This window comes from Mustela nivalis (genome assembly GCF_964662115.1).
Source record: "Mustela nivalis genome assembly, contig: HAP1_SCAFFOLD_75, whole genome shotgun sequence".
NCBI classification, from domain to species: Eukaryota; Metazoa; Chordata; class Mammalia; order Carnivora; family Mustelidae; genus Mustela; species Mustela nivalis.
The window spans coordinates 1,086,548-1,112,463 of record NW_028136523.1 but is presented as its reverse complement, the minus strand read 5'-3'; the positions used below and the strand labels follow the sequence as shown (position 1 = coordinate 1,112,463).

Here is a 25,916-nt window from a genome sequence, read left to right as displayed (position 1 = left end):
AACAACGTGTAAGAAGTAGAGCTTAGGTTTAGGTTAGAAGTCAGGATGCATTTGGGACTCAGTTAAGAAATTGAATGGAGGGACGCCTGGGTGGCTCAGTGGGTTAAGCCACTGCCTTCGGCTCAGGTCATGATCCCAGGGTCCTGGGACCGAGCCCCAAATCAGGCTCTCTGCTCAGCAGGGAGACTGCTTCCTCCTCTCTCTCTGCCTGCCTCTCTGCCTGCTTGTCATCTCTCTCTGTCAAATAAATAAATAAAATCTTAAAAAAAAAGAAATTGAATGGATGTCTGACTATCTTATAGGTTTGCTAAAAATCAGTGACTTTGTGTTCACGTGTGGCCATGCGGGAATTTTTAACTTTCTCTAAGAAGTTATTAGATTGATTATATAATGGCAGTAAAGGATGGGGAAAAGCAAAGTACAAACCCCATAAAGACAAAGACACTGAGTATGAGAAAAGAGTAATAGATAAGAAGAATCAATGCATTTGAGGAAAATGGGAATTGAAATACACAATGATTGTTGATTTTTTTAGATGCAGAAATCAAAACTAGCTTGCAAGAAGGAAATAACAGAAGACATGTTGTGAAAAGGCAGTAACGTGGAATAAAGGAGTAGGGAGAGCATATCAGGTAATTTGGATAGGAAGGAGTTAGGAGATAACTGCTTGATAAATTTTATATGGCCCACTTAAATGCACAGATTTCTCTTCTTTAATTTATATGGAGAACAGGGTGTCGTTTCTCTTCCCTTTCAGAGCACCCGAGGTGTACTCTTTCAGACTGAAAACCTGAAAAGCTCAGGACTCAGTTGCTTAAGCACAGCTGAGAGGACATATTTCAATTAAGATTTACAGTTTGCTGTAGGTAGTAGAGTGTCAAAAGTGGTTTAACCATATTTTTCATTTAACAAGAAGACTACAGAGAGTGTTTTCTGGTGTTGGTTCAGAGTCTTAAGAAAGTCAAGTGAACTATCTTAGAGGTTTTCATGGCTTTTTATTCACAGTTGCAAAAATTGCTGTTGGAGTTCTCACTATTAAGCCCACATTTCTGGCAGAAAGATAGAGGTAAAAGAGAATGATATCTTGTACGACTGATACTTTGTCATAAGGTTACAATGTAACTAGAAAAGAGACAATAAAATATTTGATGTTGTTTTAAGTTTCCTTGTTGTCAATCCCTCAGTGCTTTCTGATACTAAAGGAAAAATTAGATGGATATTGACCTGGCAACTATCAACACCTGTCAGTCTCTCTTGGATAACCAATATCTCTATAATCTCTTCTTCCCAGTAAAAAAAAAATAAAATATATTCATAAACCACACTGTGCCATCTCAAGTTACTGCACCAAGATAAAATTACAATGATTTTCAGTTGTTCCAAATGGACAGAATACCCTTCCTTATGATATCATGTCTTATAAGATAGATAATTGGCTTGCTACCAATATACCCAGATGAGACTGTGGAAGAGACAGGAAAAAATAATAATATTTATTTATTCCTTGGGTTGACCCTGTTTACTCAGATGCATTACTATTAGAAAAGGTTGGTTTGGGACATTGGAATGAATTTACTTAATGGGTCTGTATGTAATTGGGTTGGAGAAAATTTTTAATTTCTACAAAAATTATTAGAATTCTATCTTATTCCCTTTTGATAATTTTCACATGTTAACAAAGCCAACGTTTTTGTCTAGCAGACAAGATCTTAAATCCTAACAAAACTCAATTTTTTCCTTTTTTTTTTTAAGTTTGAGAGCCTCATGTTCTCTCATGCTGCTTTAAATACAACTCAAAAAAACAAAAGGAGCTAAATGGGGCAGTAAGCCCAGTCTTTTTATTTTAATTTATTTATCTTATTTTTAATTAAAAAATTAAAGATTGTATTTATTTATTTGAGAGAGAGAGAGCATGAGTGGGGCAGGGGGATGTAGCTGCAGAGAGAGACTGAGAAGTATACTCCCTAATGAGCAGGAAGCCCGATATGGGGCTCGATCCCAGGATACTGACTGAGATCATGACCAGAGACAAAGGCAGATACATGTGCAAAATCCCTTTTTTTCTGGGAAACAATACTTTACAAGAGATGTTTGAAAAAGTACTGGGGAAACAACTTTAATCAGAGATACACAAATTTAATTGACTTCTGTAAAGCTACAGGGATCCAAATGATGGGAATCCCAGGCCGTTTAGGTTGTGGACCACAGAGTATTCTTCTCTGTAATATTTTATTTTCTTCCATGTCTACTAACTCCAGTCCAAGTTCACTGATCTCTTTTTAGATAGTGCAAAACATGGCAAAGAATACCAAACAAGTGCCCAATATTCTACATTTATTACATCATTTCTAACATATAGAAGTGTGTTATCAAGGCTGGTTCTGTGAACAAACCTAGTTATGCTAAAGTGTGTTTTGTTCTCCAAAAATTAAATTCATGATTATCACACAATTATAAAATACTTGTGTCAAGATTTTTTATTCAAAAATTAATAAGAGAAGCAGATATTAAAACTAGTTCACATGGTTATTTGGGATATAAGCAGAGTTGTGCAGCAGAAGTGCTCTGGGCCCATAATTTGGGTTATAGAATTTATGTTTTCTAATGAAAAATCACTAACTTGCATTATTGTTAACAAGAATCCTGTGCATTACCATCAGTTTTCTCCATTATAACCTCTTGCTCTACAGTTTGTAAATAACTTTGTCAATAGCAAGCTAATAAACGGGGTGACTCCAATGGATTGAGATAATCTCCAGAGTTTCTGCTACATAATGAACAGGACTCCATTGAAAGGACACCTAAGAGTTTATTTTGCCCAAAAATTTGATCACTTTTTTCACTGTCCTTACCTATTTTCCAAACCTAGTTCTTTTCAGTCTACAGACAACCCTGTATCTGACTGACTTGTTAATTCTGGGAATGTCTTGCAGATTAATTTGCTTGCCCGAGGTGGTTCCTCTAATTGATGTCTAAGAACCCTAATTAGTTAAGAAAACTTTTTTTTTAACATTTTCATTGCTATTTATTATTATTATTATTATTATTATTATTGCTAATATCTCTATTATAAATAATTCACAAGGGCATCTTTCTGACAAAAGACAAAGAGCTGGCTACTAGTAGAAAAAGTACATTTGACTCTGTCAGTGAAAGTGGTAAAGGGATTTGAGAAAATAAGGCAAAGCAGTGGAATTATGTGTTAAAACTTTAAATATTATAGACACATTTACTTAATTTCTAATACTGCTTATAATTAAAAAAGATGTTTTCCATGAACCACGCATTACAGCAAATATATTGTTTATACAGATTAAATTTTCATCAAAAGGGACGCCTGGGTGGCTCAGTTGGTTAAGCAGCTGCCTTTGGCTCAGGTCATGATCCCAGCATCCTGGGATCGAGTCCCGCATCTGGCTCCTTGCTCGGCCGGAGCCTGCTTCTCCCTCTACCTCTGCCTGCCATTCTGTCTGCCTGTGCTTGCTCTCTCGCCCACTCTCTCTGATAAAGAAATAAAATCTTAAAATAAATAAATAAATTTTCATCAAAAAATTATAAGTGTATTTTTTTGTAGGATCATGATAAGCATTTTGCAGATGAGAAAAGTGAAATTTAGAAAAGTATGTCTCTTCAAATCCCTCATACAATATCTGGCCTAGATAGAAGGATATACTATCACAATTGAGGAAGATAATTGAGATTACTTAAAATGATAAACTTTACTGTATAGGGTTTTTTACAAGTTTGCCACAGATTCACATTTTTTAAAATATATATCTATTTGTGTAAAGAGAATGCACTGAGAAGTAAAAAGATAGTGATATATCAGTGCTACCAACTAATGGCTATAATATCATCACCTTATTTATGAACAATGAAACAGTGTGTAATATTTAAATAAATTTAAATAAATTCCTATTTATTTTATATATTTATAAATTTAAATGAATTCCTATTTATTTATTATTAAAGAAATTCCTCTAACAAACAGTATGTTTTGAAGGTTGCTAGCAGGAAAGTGTTGTACGACATGGAAGTAATCAGAAAATGTGATCTAAAATTCTGCTTTCAAGGGCGCCTGGGTGGCTCAGTGGGTTAAAATTCTGCTTTCAAGAAGCTATAACAGTAAGTACTGAGCATTAGCTATTATATGCTATGGATGAATAACTGAAATCTACATTTGAAACTATTGGTACACTATATGTTACCTAATTGAATTTTAAAAAGTTAATAAAAAAAACCACTATTTTATAAAACAATATTCCCAACAGGCTCTTTTGCTTTAAAATCCTCACTTTGTTTCCTCTCCGAGAGAACACCAAATGGCGGATGACGCCGGTGCTGCGGGAGGGCCCGGAGGGCCCGGGGGCCCTGGAATGGGAGGCCGCGGCGGTTTCCGCGGTGGCTTCGGCAGCGGCATCCGGGGCCGGGCCGGGCCGGGGCCGTGGTCGGGGCCGGGGCCGAGGCCGCGGAGCTCGCGGGGGCAAGGCCGCGGACAAGGAGTGGATCCCCGTCACCAAGCTGGGCCGCCTGGTCAAAGACATGAAGATCAAGTCCCTGGAGGAGATCTATCTCTTCTCCCTGCCCATCAAGGAGTCTGAGATCATCGACTTCTTCCTGGGAGCCTCCCTCAAGGACGAGGTTTTGAAGATCATGCCTGTGCAGAAGCAGACGCGCGCGGGCCAGCGGACCAGGTTCAAGGCATTTGTCGCCATCGGAGATTACAATGGACACGTCGGTTTGGATGTCAAGTGTTCCAAGGAGGTAGCCACTGCCATCCGCGGAGCCATCATTCTGGCGAAGCTTTCCATTGTCCCTGTGCGGCGAGGCTACTGGGGGAACAAGATCGGCAAGCCCCACACTGTCCCGTGCAAGGTGACTGGCCGCTGTGGCTCTGTGCTGGTGCGTCTCATCCCCGCCCCCAGAGGCACTGGCATTGTCTCGGCCCCTGTGCCCAAGAAACTGCTGATGATGGCTGGTATTGACGACTGCTACACCTCGGCCAGGGGCTGCACTGCCACCCTAGGGAACTTTGCCAAGGCTACTTTCGATGCCATCTCCAAGACCTACAGCTATCTCACCCCTGATCTCTGGAAGGAGACTGTGTTCACCAAGTCTCCCTATCAGGAGTTCACGGACCATCTTGTGAAGACCCACACCAGAGTCTCTGTTCAGAGGACCCAGGCTCCAGCTGTGGCTACTACATAGTTTTATACAAGAAAAATAAACTGAACTAAAGCTTGAAAAAAAAATACTCACTTTGTAATGAGAGTCATTACTTTGGTCTAGCCAAATCTTATAGCACTGTTTATCCCTTCCCTGCTTTATCCCTTCCCAGTATCAATAAAGGCTCACTTGGGTTACCTAGAAGCCATGAGAAAGCTTGTAATAGATCTGGCTGGTTTTCACCAGCAATTTGACCACCATGTGCACAGGGAAGTCTATTGATAAAGGCTTTATTGCAATAAGTTGCAAATACATGGATGATTTTGAATTCTCTTTCTTGAGGTCTTGTTTCATGATAATAAATTTAGGGTGGCTTATTGGAATGGATGTTATTAACATATCTTCATAGTTATAAGCACATGGAATTGTAAAATAGATGAATGAATGTGGCATTACTGACAACTGTCCTCATTTTGAAATCAAATTACAGTGTACTAAGATGAGGAAGCAAAGCAGATTTGGGATTATGAGTGAAATAATTTTAAAAAGTATTAGGGGTATGATCGGACTATTGGGTAATTCAGTAGAAAAATGTCTACTGATTGAGATTCTGTGTTCCCTGATTTCAGAGAGAAGTTAAGATAAATAAGTAACACGAGGAAACTAGGAAGCCAAACATAAGTGATAATTTTGTGCCAGGGTGTGTATACATCTGTTTATCTTCTTGCTTTACCACTAAGGTTGCTCCTAGAGGAGAGTTTAAATATGTGTTGGAGCTAATCTCTGTGGATTACACAAGAAACCACATCCTACAGCTCTCCCTGAAACACCCCTTATGATTTCAATGTAATTTGGTTTTTGCATTTTTAGAAATAACAAAATACTTTGCAAACTCATCTACTTTATTACCATCACAAGTGAGTCAGCTGACTCCACATTTTAACACAGTGACAGTCACAGAGGAATGGAGGAATGAGTAGAGTTATCAATATATGTGCTTTTAAGAAGTATGACAGGGTAGCAGCTATTTCCAGGAACCAAAACATGGGTCAGCAGCTGTGCAGGAAAAGTGATGGAATAAATGACTCATTTCAGAGGAGTTCTATAACATATTAGTTCTATAATGTATCTTCAGCCCCCAATTACCCGCTTTGATCTAAAGATAAGGATTTACAGTTAAGGTCCCATTTATGATTTGACTGGTGTGGTCTGAATCATTTTTACTATTGTTTTGACTATTACTTGAAACCTATAGTAGTACTTGGGATATGTGTTGTGTATTCTGTGAACATGTGCTATTTTTAGATTAGATAATTTCTGTCTCGAACCCCTGTTCATTTGTTTGTTTTTGTTTATTTGATAGTGGTTTCAGTAAATGGATATATCTGAAAAATTGCAAAGCCACTATTAAAACAAGTTATTATTATATATAGCATGGAATTGCACATTCCTCCTTTGAATCCGACAGAGCTTCACCATATCCTTAACAATTTGGGAAAAACATGCTATTATTTTTCTTTATAAAATTTCTCCTGTTAGGCTGTGATGGTTGTCATCAGCAGTAACTCCTCTGAAGGCTTTGTCAAAAGAGTTGAAAAAATTGGAAAGGTGTGTGAATGAAGCTGTTTGTTGAATATAAAGAAAAGAGCATTGAAATACAATTCACACTCTTACTTCTCCTTCTATGCTTTCAGATGTTTGTCATTTGAAAATTTTGCTTCTAGAAGAGATGTCCTATATAATTCTTACTTTAAGGAGCAAGTTGCTTTTATAATTTTTTTATTATTCTACCATTCCAGTATTTCCATTTAAATTAAATTCAATACCATTTAAAAAAAATCAAAAGTGCAGCCAGTATTCAATTCCTGGGCTAAATAATTTTAGAAAGCTTTGTGTTATTGAACCTACGGGGTTTTTATGTAGTTTTAACTCTTTCTTTCTGTGATTTTTCCCATTAGTCATGTAAGTGACTGCAATATAACAGACATTGAGGATAAAGAAGGACTGAATAGAACAATCCTTGGCCTCTTGAAGTTGAGAATCTAGCAAGGGAGTCAAACAATTCAATCATTCATAGACAATTTATTGAGTGCCTGGCCTAAATGAGCACAACAAAACCCCAGCCCAGAGGAATCATTTTAATGGGAGAGATAGATAATAGGTAAGCCAACTTTAAAAAAAAAACGTACTGATTTTTCTTTAATAGAGATGCATATTTGAACTAAATAAGCACATTTTTAAAAGAGCAGTGATTGAGAAGAGGTTTTTAAACTGAGTGGTCCAAAAGGGCCTCCCTGAAAAAGTCTGTTTTGAACAGATTTCTGAATAATAATAGCTAGGAAGCTGCGTAAAAATCTCAGGGATGGGTGATTTTTCCAGTCGAAAAACTGTAAAGGCTCCAAAGTCACAATAGAGCTATAAGTTTCTCTAATAAAGTAACTTCTGACAAAGAATGAGAAGAAATAACTAACCCAGGTTTGAAAGAAAAGGGACAGACTTTCTATGGAATTCATATTTAATTAAAGCTCTAAAGGACAAAAATACAATAGAGCAAAATTCTGGTCACGCTGATATACCTAACGAAAGTTCATAAACAAGGTGTGGGTAGCAAAGAGTGTGTGGGAATGTTGGTAAGAACAGTGGGGAAGAGTCATCCCTGAACATGTTCTTAAATGAAGCAATTCTTGTGTTGTATTAAAGGGTAAATTGGAGTTTGCCTAAGTGATTAGAGAAGGATGCCTCAGCTTATGGAAGTTCAAAGCCATAAAGATGTGATAAACTACTGCAGATATTTTCATGTATATTTGTTGTTGCTTCTAGTAATGGTGATCTAAAAACTCCTACTTAAGACAACTAAAAATCCAGACAAAATAGCTTTTAAAGTTAAAAATATCAGAATGATTATAAAAATAAGTGAGGGATTACTGGGCCAAAATACGAAATACAATGAGAGCCTAGAGATATATGCCCTGAAGCCATTTTAGCTATGAGAGCATTTGAAACTGCTAAAACACACTGAGCTGTGTTGTTCATAGACTCTTGATACTAGAGAAACAAAATTCAAAATCCAGCAGCAATCAAATTTGAGGACTTTGGTACAACCCAAATTTAACTTGAGATCCCCAAAGCACAAGGAGAAGCAGAAATAAGACTATAGCCTACCTTGCCTTCTGTGTAAACTGAGAAAGTCAATCACTGAATTTGGAGTATGATTGTCTTGTAGAGTCTCAGATATAAGAGAAAATCCTACCAAGGAGGACCATACCATTATTATAGCTCTTAATTATCCCTACTCAATAAGAGTTTCAAATATAATGTCTTGAACATAGCAAAATGTAACAAAGCACACAAAGAAAAACCATTAACAAGATTTGATAGACAAAATGGGATTAAGTATGATGTTAAAATGATCAATAAAGATTGTAAAATGGCTTGATTACTCTGCTCAAAGAAATGAGAGGGGAAGCAAATTGAACCAAAAACTGACACTAAAAATGATATTGAGAAAGGTTTTATAAATGAACAAATGGATACTCTAGAACTTTAAAAATATGACAGCTAATTTAAGGTACCACAGGGGTGCCTGGGTGGCTCACTTAATTAAACCTCCAATTCTTTTTCCTTTTTTTTTTAACACCTTAATTTTATTTTATCTTTTTCATTTGGCTCAGGTCATGATGTCAGGGTTGTGAAATAGAGCCCAGAGTTGGGCTCTGTGCTGAGCCTGGAGCCTGCTTAAGATTCTTTTCCCTTCTTTTTCTATCCCTCCCTGCACTCTCACTTGCTCGCTCTCTCTTGCTTGCAAATAAATAGATAGATAGATAGATAATAGACAAAGAAAAATAAAAGCAGATTATGAAAATAAATATAAAGATTTTGAAATGAAAACAAGTTCAAAATAAAATAGAGAAGACCTACACAGCTTAAAGTTCATTCAGAAAATCTACTATTAAAGAAGTCAGTATGACACAATGTTAAGATATCAAAAGATTTGAGCATGCACTTTTCAGAAAGGGTAATCCAAATGGCCACTCATATATAAAAACTGTTTATCTTTATTATGAATCTGGAATTAAATTAAATTAAATTAAATTAATAATAAATTAAAACCTAAAATGACATACTATTACACACTTACCATATTGGGCAACAGTAAAATTGCCTTGCAAGAATGTGAAAGAATGAAAGTGCCCATAATAAAAACATTTGAGGTAAGTTGGACAATATTTAGAAAACTTAAAAATAAAAATAAAAATTTGGTCCATTCCTAGAAATACAACATGGAACTAAATGAATATTTTCACCAGGATATGCAAACAGATGATTATAGCTATTTCATTCATAACAGCAGATCAGTAGTGGTCTATTTGCACAATGTTACATTAAATAAGAGAGAATATTAACAAACTGGGAGGAGGGGCTAGGTTGTTATCATAAACAGATCTTCTATGGTGCTGATTATGTTCTATTTCTCAAAATCTTTAAGTTAAAAAAGTTTTCACATTATATCTAGATAGATAGATGATAGATAGATATCCCAGAAGCTGCAATGCTAGGCTAAGACCAGGCTTTAAAGGGCTTTTCTATACTCTACTAAATACTTGAAACCATTCATTATATCATAGCTCAGTGTTCAAATCTCCATTTGTTTCCTCAGTTTCCTAATATTTACCTTAAGGTGACCTGATCCAGACTTTTGATCACCTTTGTCTAAATATTTCTATTTTAACAAAGTCCTTTTTAACACTGAGAGACTAAAACTTAGAAAAATACTCTTTTATCTCACTAGAGTGGAAAATATATAGTTACCCATTAACTAATGATATCCATGTCTACATTAGATCAATGACATTTTTAATTCTTGGGAGCTTTTGGTTAAATGAAATTTTTAAGCTTCCTTTAAATGAAGCTTTAAGCCATCACCACATGAATAAAATTAAAGAACCAAATGAAAACAGGCCAAGTATTTACAGAGTAATAGAATGTGCAATGGTAAGAGTACAATTCTGAAATCATAAAGCCTAAATTAGTGTGATGCATTTTTGCTACCCATGTAATCATAAACCAGTTATCCAAATGTGTTAGCCTCAGTTTTTTCACCCATGAAATGGTGATGATAATACTTATTATGCTGCGTTGTTGTGTGTATGTGATGAAGCATGGAGCATGAGAATCTCATATTCCATGCTAAAATGATAGCTATTTTTATACTTATAATAATTCTAGTAATAGTAATTAAATTGTTCAAAATGGTAATATTCATTTATATTGAGGCATTGTATTGACTATTCATAGACACATTTACCAAAATAAATTTCATTTTACTTTACCCCCTCTGAGGATATATATTCCCTAATTCAATATGAATCTCTTTATGAATAATAATTATCATAATAAATATGCTGATTTGTCTTCTATTTGTTTTTAGGGAGGTATCCTTTACTGTTGAACATGAAACTTAAGCAAGTCTGTCTTATTCAAAATTTGCATGCTGTTTTCTTATGAAACTAGATTATAGAGTTGTATGAAATAAATTCATGCAGTTAAGACATTGATGTTTGGAACACTGGGTGGTCAGTTTAGTATTTCAAAAGAAGATTTTAAATTTAAACCTTAAAACTGAGCTCTTTCAGCCTTATTTATAGACCATCCTTCATGTTTCATAAGTACTCCTCCATTGTAAACTAAGTAATACTTTTTGTCACAGTGTATATAATGAAAATGGATTTTATATTCTATTATTTCAGAGTTAGTTGCAGTTTCTACTGCCTTACTTCCTTTTTTGAAAAATAGATTAATTCTACAAAAAGTTTTTTCCAGCTTTATTGAAAAAAATCGACATATTTGTAAATTTAAGAAATGATTTCTTATAACATTGCAAACCTTTAACATTGTGTAAATTTTGTACAATTTGATAAATTGGTATACATCTTTATTGCAATATAATCTACATAAAAATGTTAATACATTTTTTTGTATAGTTGCCACTGTTTTTTATGCATTTATCCTAAGGAATTTTAAGATCTACTCTCTTAGCAACTTTTATGTATATAGTATAGTAGAGATAAACTTCAGAGGTCTTGTGGGTTTTGTTCCAGACTGCCTCAATAAAGTGATTATCTCAATAAACTAAGTCAAATTATTATATTTTTTGGTTTCCCAGTGCATATAAAAAATTATGTTTCCCAGTGCATATAAAAAATAAAAACTATACTGCACTGTTCAAAAGCATTATGTTTTTAAAGAAAAACAATGTATATACCTTAAGTACACTAGTTCTGAGTTTTCAGTGGGTCATAATTACTGATCACAGATCACCATAACAAATACAATAATAATGAAAAAACTTGATATATTGCAAGAATTACCAACATGTGACAAAGAGACACAAAATGAACAAATGTTGTTAGAAAAATGGTGGCAGCAGACCTCTTTTATACAAGATTGCTATAAACTTTCAACTTGTAAGAATGTGATATATGCAAAGTTTAATAAAGGGAAGCACAATAAAAAAAAGTATGTATATCTTATTAACTATGATCATCATGCTGTACATTAAATCCCCAGAACTTTTTCATATTATAGTTGCAAGTTTGCACCCTTGGACCACCTTACTCCACCCCAGGTTCACTCCTTGTCAACTCAACTCTAAGTTTCCATTAGTTTTCCTTTTCCTCAGATTCTGTATGTAAGGGATATCATAATACATAAATTAAAAAAATATATAAAATCTTTGAAATATTTCACTTAGAATAATACCTTCAAGATCCATCCATGCTGTTGTAAATGGCAGTATTTCTTAATTTTTCATGGTTAAGTAGTATTCCGTAGTATATATTTACCATACTTATTTTACTCATTCATCCATTAATGGATACTGAAGTTATTTCCATCTCTTGCTTAGAGTTAATAATTTTATAATAAACATAAGAGTGCAGATATGTCTTTGAACAGTGAACTTCGTTTTCTTTAGATAGATACCTAGAAGTGGGATTACTGAATCATATGGTAATTTTACTTTTAATAATATGAATAATCTCCATACTGTTTTCCATACAAATTTATATCCCTATTACAGTGCATAAGTTCCCCGTTTTCCCCAATATTTACCAAAATTGGTTAGTTTCAATTTTTTGGTAGTATATATTCTAATATCTTGCTGTGTTTTTCAGAGGTAAACAACAACAACAACAACATAAGGACTTTGCCCTGAGATTTTTACGTTGAGCACTTTTTAATGCTCCTGTTGGTCATTTATATAACTTTTTTGAAAAAAAAAGTCTATTGAGATCCTTTTGCTATTTTTTTAATCATATATTTTTTTCTATTTGTATCTGTTGGTTATTAACCTCTTTTCAGATATAAGATTCGTAAGTATTTTCTTACATTCTGTGGATTGTGTTTTCATTCTCTCTCCCTTTTTTTGGCAATGCAGAAACGTTAGTTTGATGTAATACCATTTATTTATTTTTGCTTTTTTTGCTTGTGTTTTTAGTCTGGTATCCAAAAAACTATTGGCAAGACCAATGTCAAGGAGAATTTTTCCTATGTTTTCCTTTAGGAAATTTAGTTTCATGCATCACCTTTAAGTCTTTAATCTATTTCAAGTTCAGACTTATGAGTGATATAAGGTTCCCTTTTCATACTGTTTATGTGACTATTCAGTTTTAAATATCATTTATTGAACAGACTATCTTTCCCCATTACATATGTTGGCCCCTGTCAAATATTAGGTGACTGTATGAAAGGATTTATTTCTGGACTCTCAATTCTGTTCTACTTGTTTATTGGTCTGTTTTTATGCCAGTATACTTTATTGTTTTGAGCATGAGGGCTTTGTAGTATAGTTTCAAATCAAGAAGTGTAATCTCCCTTCTTCATTCTTTCTCAGAACTGCTTTGATTATTTGTTGTCTTTTATGGTCTCATATAAACTTTAGGATTCTTTACTTACTTCTGTAAAACAATAATATTGGATTTTTTTTAAGATTTTTAATTTATTTATTTGACAGAGAGAGATGACAAGCAGGCAGAGAGGCAGGCAGAGAGAGAAGAGGAAGCAGGCTTCCTGCTGAGCAGAGAGCCTGATGCGGGGCTCGATCCCAGGACCCTGGGATCATGATCAGAGCCGAAGGCAGCGGCTTAACCCACTGAGCCACCCAGGCGCCCCTAACATTGGATTTTTGATAGGAATTGGATTTACAGATGGTTTACGGTAGTATGGACATTTTAACAATGTTAATTCTTACCATTCATAAATATGAGCTATCTTTCCATTTCTGTCACCTTCAATTTCTTTATCAATGTCATAGTTTATGGAGTACAGATCTTTCATCTTCTTAGTTAAATCTATTCCTAAGTATTTTATTATTTTTGATGCTATTGTGAATTAGATTGTTTTCTTTATTTTTTCAGATAGTTCATCATTAGAATGTTAAAATGCTCCTGTCTTGTGCTTACTTTGGCAGCACATATACTAAAATTGGAATGATGCAGAGAAGATTAGCGTGATCACTGAACAAGGATGACATGACAAACTGGGAAGCAGTCCATAAAAAAAAAAAAAGAAACAAAACAAAATTCTTTTCTTTTATATATTGATCTTGTATTTGGTAATTTTACTAAATTTGTTTATTCAAATTTTTTGTGAATTTTTTAGGATTTTTTAACATGTAAGTTCATGTTATCCAAAAAAAGAAAATTTTACTTCTTCCTTTTTTTTTTTTTTTTTTTTTTGGAGTCTCTTATTTCTTTGTGTTCCTTGTTTCTCTGGCTAGGACATCCACTACTGTGTCAAATGAGAGTAGTGAAAATGGACACACTTGTCTTTCTTCTGATCTTTAAGGGGAAAACTTTCAAAAGTTTTGATTGAATATGAGATTAGCTCTGGGCTTGCAATCTGTGTTTTTTCTTTAATGGGTTTTTTAAATTATTTTTTAAAATTTTTTATATAATGTGTTTTTATCCCTAGGGGTACAGGTCTGTGATTCACAGCACTCACCATCACTCACCATAGCACCTGCCCTCTCCAATGTCCATACCCCCACCATCCTCTCCCAACACACCTCCCCCCAGCAACCCTCAGTCTGTTTTGTGAGATTCAGTCTTTTATGGTTTGTCTCCCTCCTAATACCATCTTTTTTTATTTTTTTTTCGTACGCCCGAAACTGCCTATGTTGCATCTCCACTTCATCATATCAGGGAGATCATATGATAGTTGTCTTTCTCAGATTGATTTATTTCGCCAAGCATAATACCCTCTAGTTCCATCCACGTCATCACAAATAGCAGGATTTCATTTTTTTTGATGGCTGCATAGTATTCCATTGAACATATATACCACATCTTATTTATTGATTCATCTGTTGAAGGACATTTAGTTTCTTTCCATAGTTTAACTATTGTGGACATTGCTGCTATAAACATTTGGGTGCATGTGCCCCTTCAGAATGCCACGTTTGTATCTGTAGGGTATATACCCAGTACTACAAGCACTGGGTCATAGGGTAGTTCTATTTTCAGCTTTTTGAGGCACGTCCACGCTGTTTTCCAGAGTGGTGGCACCAGCTTGCATTCCCACATACAGTGTAGGAGGGTTGCCCTTTCTCCACATCCTCGCCAGCATCTGTCATTGACGGACTTGTTCATTTTAGCCATTCTGAACGGTGTGAGGTGGTATCTCATTCTGGTTTTGATTTGTATTTCCCTGATGCCGAGTGATGTGGAGCATTTTTTCATGTGTCTGTTGGCCATTTGAATGTATTCTTTGATGGAACATGATAGTGAGCTTAGGGAATCACCAAGTTAATGAAAGAGGTGCCTCTTGTAGGTGAAGTAAGAGTGAGAGAAAGAAAAGAGGGCTTATCCTAGATTGGAGAACTCGGGGCTGAAAAGGACGCTCATCTGGGAGCAGAGAAAGTGGTCCAGAATCAGAGGCACAGAGGACTCCCAACACCTTCCACAGAAGCGGAGCACCTAAAGACATAGTGCCATTACCCCTGAAAATCTAGGCATGGAGGTATTCTCTTTAGGCAAATAGGCATCGGAGAATAGTTTGTCCATAGCCCAGTCACTGACTTCAAGAGGAAAAGCTATACCAGCTCTCGAAGCAGGCCGGATAGCTCAAGCAACAGCAGCCAAGCCAAAATCCTTATCCCCTGCATTTCTGAACAATGACAGAGCAGCGGTTCTGTCTAGAACCAGGAGGTATTCAGAAGTCAATTGTTGGGTCCCGGGTTGTGTCCATCAGTTCAGACGCGGCCTTCAGATCAACTCATGATTCCAGGGCCTTGGCATTGACTCTGTTCTCAGGTTCTCTGCTCAGGGGCAAGTAAGCTTCTCCCTCTCCAGCTCCACCCCCTGATTGGGATCTCTCTGCCTCTCTGTCCAAACGTGCATGTGCATGTTCGATAAGATAACAAAGACAAAAACAGTGCACAATAATTGACTGGGGCCAAAGGATGTTTTATTGAATTTGGACCTAGGTTCCTATGGAGGGCAGCCAGGTATAGAGAACCACCCACCATCCTAAAATGCCCGACCTTCGCTTGGAGCTTCCTTGTTCATTCTCCTGTTCTTTGCCTTCCTGGATCTCCTCACCAACCTGCAGCATCCGCTGTCTGTCGTGCTGTACTGACCCCTTGTTAACACATTGTGCATCCTCTCGGGGCTCCATTGGAACATGCCCATCTTCCTCAAGAGGCACTGTTTGCTTATCGCATGTAACCATTTGGGGGATGGTCATGAGAGGGTGAAGGCAGGCTTGTGCTGCCACATCTCCATGCAGTTCCACAGAGGGTAGCTGATCCACCATGAGGGAGTGCTCAAGGTTCTTCCACATTCGAATCCTCTTCAATGCGTCCTTTTGCATATACAAGTTGTCTTCCTGAAATGGGCACCGAAGTCTTTCAGATGGCTTCACTTGGGCTTGGGTCTCTTCCAACATGCTCTCCGTTGGCTTCTGTGGACTCCAAGAACATGAGTCCGTCCTGGACCTAAGGTTCTAGGGTGTAGACTCTGCCTTGGATGCATGGTCTTTTTGGAAGATTGGGAGGCCTTGTTGGCACCGTTTCTGGAGACCATTGAGGTACTCGTGTGCTTTCTGTGGAAGACTCCAGACATGTCTTTGGCACGGTTGCGGGGGTTCACTTTGAGCTTCCCTTGGGTGGACCTTTTCCTGTTGAGATGCTCCATGATTTGGTGGGAGGGTCTCACCCTTACGCAGGGCTCGGATTTCCTCCCCTGAGGCTTTGCTTGTGGTCTGTTAGTTTCTTGGCCTGTCGTGGCTAAGATGGAATGAGGGATCCTTGCCTTTCTCCGAGGTCCAGAGGGCTGGTGCTGACACTCACGACCAAATACTACGAATTGGGCCATGGAGAAGTTGACACCGACTCGCTTCGCAAACTGCCTTGGTGAGAGACCCAGGCGGCTCCAGCGGTTTGGGATGGCTTGGGGTCCTCTTGGCCCACCCATGACTACTCCAGTCAAGTGTAGTGATCAGGCCTGGGTTGATGAGGAGTGGTTGCTATGACCTCAAGGCTTTGTGACATCACAGATGCTGGCTTCACTGAAGCAGCTGTCCCTCTCCCATGACCTTGGTGTCCTATGGCTTTAAGTAGGAAGCCCCAGGAAGGACAAAACAAGAGCCCTCTGAACCTGATCAAGAACTCAGGATGTCTTGTGGGTTAATGTCCAACTTCCCCTTTCTGGAGACATAGAGGAAGGAAAATGAAATTCAGTATACCTTCCTTTAGGCCAACATATCCCCAGAGACGGCAAGGTGTCCTTTTACACTACAATTTCTAGATATCTCAAGAAAAGGTGAGGCCTCGCGGGTATGAATAGCTCTCCGTGGGTTTTCTCGTCCTGTGGGTGAGAGCGTACTTTGTCAGCGTCTTTTGCCTATGGGTCAGTGATGACTAAGATACGGAAAGTCCCTTTCGGAGGTAAAAGGTGAGGGCATCGCTATATGGTGCTGTCTGTGGCCTCGTCTCCTAGTGTTCTGAAACACGCGGCTAAGGGATGAGGCCTCTGTCTACCTGGCTTTCCCTTAAATACCTTTGCAAAGTCTTTGAGGAGAGTGATATTCTGCATCTGAGCTAACTCTCAATGAAGAGGCCTGGACCGAACCCGTTGTTATTATTAGTTAACTGTACTTGTTGTGGTAACGGGTATAAACATGTGGACCAAGACTCTTTAGTCAGAAGGAAAGGGACGGCCTATACCGAAGGCTTGCAAGGCCCATTCGAGCAGAACTTTGGAGTGAGTCACAATGCCCTTGCAAGGACTAGTGGATCAGGAAGTTTGGGTCCATTTCGGCACCACAGTATTCCTCTGCCGTCGAGTGAATGAACCCCTGGACCTTGCCTTGACATGAATGTCCCATGCCCTGCTGTTGGGAAATGGAAAAGGCAAGCAAACAAAGGGAAATGTCATATGGCTACCCACAATATGTGCCTCGGGAGGAATACCTTGGCCCACTTAAGGAAGGGAATAATAAAGGGCAAGAAGTCAGAGAAGGAGACCCACCAGGAGTGACTCAGGACTCTGAGAATCCAGCTGAGGGCTACCGAAAAGAGAACTGATTAATGGGTGGTCAGGAGTTGTGGCATATATTAGGAGGAGCACTAGGACGTCCATGCAACTAAAGCATCCGTGAATACTCTGTCAAAAATGGATGATGGATGATAGGCAGGCTATCTCAACAGATAGCAACAACAACATCAATTCATAGGAAAACAATGTGGCCCTCTCAAAACCAAAGGAAGTCACAGGGAGAAAAGGAAAGAATTATATTGTTTATTATCTTTCCTTATTGAAATGACATTGGGTGGGTTTCCTAAAATGTCCTTCTTTGAATTGGGTCTTTATCCTTGTGAATTAGAGCTTACCCGCCTCTTCCATCTCTGGATTTGATGAGAGGACATGACAATGCCTTCACTAAATACCTAGAAGAGTGGCCCAGGAAAATGATCTTTTAGGCCAACCTTTCTCCAGAGATGGCAAAGTTTTCCTATTTCCTCTGAAATATCTAGAGATATCAGAAACAACAAGTCCTCTGGTATATCATCCCGTCTCTCTGAGGTTTGTCATCCTTTGCATGAGAGAGTGACATTATACATTATAGCTAATCCTTAAGGAGGAGCAATGGACAGCACTCCTTGTTACCATTATTTATCTCTACCTACTGTGTTAATGGGTATAACCCTGTTGACCAAGTCTCTTTAATCAAAGGAAAATTAATGGCTTATATCGATGGTCTGCAAGGCTCACTTGAACAGAACTGAGGATTGAGCTGCTATGTCCTTGCAAAGACTAGTGGATAAAGAAGGTGTGGTCCATATTGGCAACAGAGTATTCCTCAGCAATTAGGGAGGATGAACTCTTGATTCTTGCACTGGCATGAATGCCACAGGACTGGGTTTGTGAAATGAAATGGGCAAGGAGACATAGGGAAATATCATATGGCTTCTCTCATATGTGCCCTAGGACGAATACCACGGCCCTTAGTAGAAAGAAGGAAAAACTGAAGGGGATAAGTCAGAGAAGGAGACAAACCAGGAGTAACTCAGAACTCTGAGGAATCAAGCTGAGAGTCAAGGAAAAAAGAGACATGCAGGGAATGAGGGAACGGGCTAATGGGTGTTGAAGAGTTCTGGCATATCTTAGGCGGAGTACTAGGTCATATATGGAACTGAAGCATCAGTGAATACTCTGTCAAAAATGGATGATGGATGACAGGCTGGCTTCCTCAACAGTACAAAATAATACAAAAACAAGCTGGCCCTTTCAAATGCAGGTGAAGACAGACAGAGAAAAGGAAAGAATTATATTTTTATTATGTTTAATTATTGAAATGGAATATAATTTATTTCCTAAAATGTCATTATTTGAATTGGGTCTTTATACTAGTAAAGTGGAGTTCATCCACCTCCTCCATTTGTGGAATTGATGAGAAGAAAATGGCATTGCCTTCTCTAAATGTCTAGAAGAGTTGAACAGGAAATGATTTGCACCTCGCCATCTGTGTGTTGACAGGGGTTTCATTACTGCTTCAAACGCTTTAGTCACTACTACAGAGCTGAGATTTTGTAGGTTTCCTGACCTAATCTTTGGAGTGAATATGTGTCTTGGAATTTATCCTTTTCTCTCAGTTCTTTTCTTTTGGGTTTGCTTCATTAGTGCTATTCTTCACTTCCTCCCCATCTTTTGTGTGTCTTATCTGTGTGTGTGTGTGTGTGTGTGTGTGTGTGTGTGTGTGTGTGTGCTGAGTGTGTTTCAAATAACAATTATAATTAAATTGATGGAGATAGGAAGTCGGTATTTAATGGATAGCAGTTCCATTTGACATGCCTTGAAAACTCACATTCCCTCTCTTTCAGCCACATTTCCTACAAAGAATGTCATCTTTTGTCCTCTTTGATAAACACATATTTTCTCAAACCTGACCTCAACAAACACCACATTTTGTGTGCCTGGGTAGTGTCGTATTATTTGTCCATTTTTCCCTTGCTTTTTCATATGTCTCTTGACAGTCATGAGAGAGTGAAATTGTATGTTATTTGTCTTTCTGGGACTGATAGATGTGACGTAGGCTAATGCTCTCCACAATTCTGCCACATGAGGCAAGTGGAAAGAATTCATTCTTGCTTATGGCTGGGTAAGATTCTGTGGGGCTTTTTCAGGACAGTGAGATGGTAGTAGTGTCTGGTAACTCCAGACTTGTCTTTATCCAGGAACACAACAGGAAGATTACCACATCAACTTCAACATGGCAGAAATGAACTGGAGCCCACAAAGCAAACTCCATAGCAAAAGAGAGAATAAGTTGCAATCACTATGGGAGAAGACTGGAGACATGGTTTAGGGGAAAAGTGGAAAGTTGGTAATTCAGAAGGCAGTGAGACAATGCAATGGGCAAAGCCACAAGAGATCGGAGCACACTTGGAACCCACAAGGAGTACGTTCTCCAATTCCATTGATTCTGACCATCAGGGGGTCTGAATCATACTAGTTCATGCCAACAAAGGGCCTTGAGGCCTTGAGATTTTAGATCAGCAGCCTTGGCATATCAACTCAAAAGAACACTGTATTTCTCTGTCAGAGAACACCAACAAATAGCCAGGTGAAGACAGCCTGGAAACCACGATTAGAGACAATACCAGGTGACACAGTGGGAAGATGGTGGGTTCTGGCTGTACATTAGTGAGAGGCAGTGTTCTTGGAGATGATTTGATGGGGGCAAAAGAAATTTGGGGCTCTCGCACAGGCAGCATCAAGCCCGAGCTACTGGCCAAAGACAGGTTGGTGAGGGCTTTAATTGCCTCTCCTGCAAACACGAAATTCTAACCATGGAACACATAGGGTACTGTGTTCCTCAGTCCAACTTGCTTCATTTTAAGAGAACAGATTCTCCCATAGGGGACTAGAAGAAAGCCCTGTCCATAGGCTGTCCCCTGACCACAGAATGCTACAGGCATTCATTCTGTTGTGAAGGTTGAATTTCTCCTTTCACAGGCACACCAGATCCCACCAAGCTAAACCTCAGCCTATTCAGCCCAGACCCCAAACACACCAAAAGGCTGGCAAAGAGAGCCTCTGCAGATGACTGGTCTCAAGGACAGGGGGCAGCTATGATACAACAGCAGAGGGCATGCATGCCACACACACATACCTGAGACTCCCTCAAGGGCCAGCCCTTGGGCACTCCATGATATCTTATTTCTAAAGAAATTACCATCAGGATAAAAAACAGAATTGATTTTTCAAATACTGAGAAAGAGTCAGAGACCTATATCCAAGACAAAGATGGAAGAATCAATTGTTGCCAAGGAAGAAGACAAGAAATTATCATGGCCAGGTAATCGGAGTGAAACCTCACATATAACACGCCCAATGGAGGATTGAAAGCAGAAAGATATCAGGGAGTCTCAAAACACATAGATTAAACTGATAGAAATAAAATAAAGTAAAATAAAATAAAATAAAATAAAATAAAATAAAATAAATAAAGAATTTCTAAAGAAAAGATTGGTAGCAGACTGAAGGAAAAGTCCAAGAAGCTGGCAGAAGCAAAGGACCAAATTTTTGACCTGGCAGAAAAGGAATGGTAAATAAGGAAACAAATCCAAAGAAAGAAGGAAGAATGATGAAACATGACAATGAGCTTAGGAAAGTCATTGACTCCAAGGAATAGAAAGAGGTGCTTATTGTAGGAGAAGTAGGAGTGAGAGAAAAAAAAGAGGGCTGAACATGGATTTGAGAATTCAGAGCTAAAACTGTCCCTCATCTGGGAGCAGAAACAGAGATCCAGATTCAGAGGCAAGGAGGACTCACATCACCATCCACAGAAGCATGGAACCACAAGACATAGTTTCATTCAATGGAGGAATTCTCTTTACCTAAATATGCGTGGGAGTGTAGTTTGTACATAGCCAAATCACTTACCTCAAGAGGACAAACTATACCAGCTCTCAAAGCAGGCCAGGTTGCTCAAGCAACACCAGCCCAAGCCAAAATCCATTTCCCCTTCATTTGTGAACAATGACAGAGCAGTGGTTCACGTCTAGAACTAGGACATATTCAGAAGTCAAAGGTTGTGTCATGGGTTGTGTCTATCAGTTCAGAGGCGGCCTTCAGCTCAACTCATGATCCCAGGGTCTTGGCATCGACTCTGGTCTCAGGTTCCCTGCTCAGGGGTAAGTCAGCTTTTCCCTCTCCAGCTCTACACCCTGATTGTGATCTCTCTGTCTCTCTGTCAAATATGTGCATGTGCATTGTTTGACAAAAAGACAAAAACACAACCGGGGTACAAGGATTGACTGTGGCCAGGGGATGTTTTCTTTAATTTGGACCTAGATCTCTATGGAAGGCAGCCAGGTTCAGAGAACCTCCCATTATCTCAAATGCTAGACCTTCGCTCAGAGCTCCAATGTTCATTCTCCAGTTCCTTGTCTTCCTGAATATCCTCACCAACCTGTAGCATACGCTGTCTGTGGCTCTCTAATGGCCCTTTGTTGTCCCACTGTTCATCTTCTGCTGCCTCCATTAGAACACGCCCATCTTCCACAAGAGGCATTGTTTGCTTATCCCATGAAACTATTTGGGGGATGTTCATGAGAGGGTGAAGGCAGGCTTGTGCTGTCACATCTACATGTACTCCTCCAGAGGGTATCTGCACGACCCTGTGGGAATGCTCCAGGTTCTTTGACATTTGAATCCTCTTCAATGCGTCCTTTTGAAGATACAAGTTGTCTTCCTGAAACGGGCATGGAAGTCTTTCAGATGGCTTCACTTGGGCTATGGGTCTTTTCCAACATGCTCCATGCTTGCTCCTGTGGACTCCAAGTACATGAGTCCATTCTGGACCTAAGGTTCTAGGATGTAGAATCTGCTTTTGGTAAATCGTCAGTTTTGAAGATTTGGAAGTCATTTTGGCTCTATTTCTAGGGATGCTACAGCTACTCATTATAAGGTCCGCTAGGCCAGAGGGAATCATTTTGTGTTTCTGCAGTAAACTTATATTGAACCCATGCTGTAAACAAAATTGACCCTACTCCTCCCAGAGGAGCTTACTCTCAAAGCCTAGATACAAGGGTGAATCAGGCCAGGTGAAGACATCCCATTAGAGGGGCACGCATATATCTACTAGGGTAAATTGAGATCCAATTGTCCACCCATGTGTTACCTAGCATTTTTGTTTTTGTGGTGTAGCAGACTTAGCACGACTGTGCAGTTTTTTCTGTATTGTTATCTCATTGGCCACGTCTGTATAGCCTGGCTAAACTACCGCTATAAATGTTAGTCTCTGAGGCTGGGAGGGGTTGCCTCTTTGCAAGAGAAGGCCCTGACCGGTCAATATGATTCTCGATGCTTTGTGCAAAATTAACGTTTGCTTGACCTTCACTTTGTATCAGTCTCGCTCTTTTGAATAAGGACCCTATCTTTGGAGGGCCACCCGAATTCAAATGATGAGAACTGAAACAGCATTGGAATTTTTGGAAAAGCCTCTGGAGTAAGATCATGGGATCCTGCATGGAGCTGCAGTGTACAGTCTCCTACCAATCTTCTCTTCAGGAGTTCTTTAGGTGCTTTTATCTTTATCAGTTTTATCTCTGTGTTTCGAGACTCTCTGATATCTCCTATGTTTTCTGACGTACAGCGAGTATCCAGGCCCCTGCTTTCAATCCCGCATCGGGCGTTTTCTATGTAGAGGGTTCACTCTGATTGCCTAGCCATAATCATTCCTTCTTCCTTTACCTGGGCATCAATTGATTTTTTCATCTTTGCATTGGATCTAAGTCTCTGTCACCTCTCTGTATTCGTTAAACTCATTCTGCTTTCTAACCTGAGGGTAATTTATTTAGGAGGAAGAGATCCGGAGTACCCAGGGCTGGCCCTTAAGGTTTGTTGAGTGCGTGCGTGTGTGTGTGTTTGTGAGTGTGTATGTGGCATGCATGCCACTGCTGTTTGTGTTGTGGCTGACCCTGTCCTGGAGGCCAGTCATTTGCTGTAGGTCTCCTTTCCGGCCGTTTGTTGTTTTTAGGGTCCGGGTTGAATATGCAGAGGTTTACCTTGGTGGGCTCTGGTGTGCCTGTGAAAGGAGAAATTCGAGCAACTCAGCAGAACGCAGGCCTGCAGAATGCTGTGTTCAGAAGAGAACATGTGGTCAAAGCTTTCTTCTCGTCCCCTATGGGAGAGTCGTTGTCCTTGGACTAAGCATCTTGGACTGAGGAAGGCAGTTTTCCAAGTATTCCACTGTCGGGATTTCGAGTTGGCTGGCTAGGCAGCCTATGTCCTCACATACCTGTCTTGGCCAGTAGCTTTGTCTTGATGCTGCTGTTGCGAGAGCCCAAAATTTATTATGTCCACATTGAGACATCTCCACGAACACTGCCTTTCACGGAATCACTCCCACTACTCACCATCTTCCCAGTGCGTCACTTAGTATTGTCTCTCTCTGATCATTGTCTCCAGGCTGTCTGCTCCTGGTCGCTTGTTGGTGTCATATGCAGGAAAAAGATGGTGTTCCTTCAAGTTGATGTCTGCCAAGCCTGCTGATAGGAAAACTTCAGCCTTCAACACTTGTGTTGTAAAGTACTCGTGCCCTTCAGACCCTCTGCGTCTCACAGTCAACGGCACTGGGAAACAGGTTCCTTGTGGGTTCCCAGTGTGCCCTGCTCTCCTGTGCCTTGGTACTCTTCATGGGATCCAGCCCTCTGATCCACTAACCAACCAAATATCCCCTGAGCCATGTCTCCAACCTTCTCCCATCATCTCTGCAACTTCCGTTTTCTTTCGCTGTGGAGTTTATCTTGTAGGCTTCAGGTCAATTTCCACCCCAATGCAGTTGTTGTGTTCATCTTCCTGTTGCCTTCATAGCTGAAGACAAGCATGAGGTTATTAGACACTACTACCATCTCACTCTCCTCCATGTCACCGCAATTCGTACTGAGACATAAGCAAGAAGGAATTCTTCCACTTGTCTCTTATGGCAGTCTTGCGGAGAGCATTGGGCTTTGTCACATCTATCATTCTCAGAACGACATCAGACAGACGATTTCACTAACTCATGACACTCAAGAATCATACGAAAAAGAAAGGGTATTGGTACAAACAGTATGACTCTAATGAGAAATTCAAATGGTGCTGTTCTTTGGAAAGTAGTTTTGTGAGAACACGTGTTACTTGAAGAGGACAAGAGATGACATTCCTTGCAGGAGATTTCCTGAAACTGATGGAATGTGAGATTTCAAGGCATGTCAAATTGAATTGCTACCCACAAGAGACCGAATTCCATTCTCTCGTATTTTAATAATAATTGTGATGTGAAACACACACACACCACACAGCATTAACACATGCACATGCAAACACACAAAGATAAGACATGCAAAATATGGGAAGGAAGCGAGGAATCGTACCAATGAAGCAACCCCAAGAAAATACCATATAGGTGAAAGGCAAATAGAATCCAAGTCAGAAGCCAACCGAAATGAGAAAGTGAACTATTACCTATCAATAATACATTCAGTATCAGGACTAAAGTCTCCCGTCAATACAAACAGTTTGTAAGAGTGGTTGAAATTCCAAATCAAAAAAAAAAAAAAAAAAAGGTAGAAAACATCCATAAGAAAACAGCAAATATTAAACTAGCTCGTCCTTCTGTTGACCATAGGAGATTTCCTTCGACTATAAAGATACTCATAGCTTGCAAGTGAAGAAACAGGGAAGACATAGGTTATGCTATTCCCAAGGAGAAGAGAGCCAAAGTGTTTGTGCATAAGTCAGCGAGAGTCATTTTATGCCTTTGAGAGACAAAAGATAAGCGGAAGTTGTTTTGTCTTGATGGAGCATCAAAACAACAGAAACCTGGAAGAATTGCCAACATATACACCACGAACAAGGGTGTATCTAAACGTTGGAAGCCTATGAACACACAGGAATGGAGATGGCTGTTCTACCCCATTTCTCTGCCCTTCAACCACACTGCCTCCTTCTTCCTGTGGAGACCTCTCATGGCACCTGCCTCCAAGCACAGGTGATTCCCATTGATGGGAAGACCCTCTTCTCTCCCCCATCTCCCCACTCCAGTTACTCCCACTTATTCGTGAGCTCACAAGCCCCATGGTACACACTCTCCATGCAGCATGCTCTCTCTTTTCTAGCATTGGCCTCCTTTCTAGCTGTGCTTGTGACATGGATGTCCTTCCCCAGCCAGCCTCCAAGCTCTCCTTCCCTTTAGCTCCAACA

General features: G+C 39.2%; 1 pseudogene across 1 annotated transcript; it reads left to right on the top strand.

The window, feature by feature from the left end:
* The first annotated feature begins 4,322 nt into the window (after positions 1–4,322).
* Positions 4,323–5,252, top strand: LOC309860632 (small ribosomal subunit protein uS5 pseudogene; annotated as a pseudogene). The gene has a single exon. The product of its transcript is annotated as a small ribosomal subunit protein uS5 pseudogene (transcript).
* Positions 5,253–25,916: the final 20,664 nt, after the last annotated feature.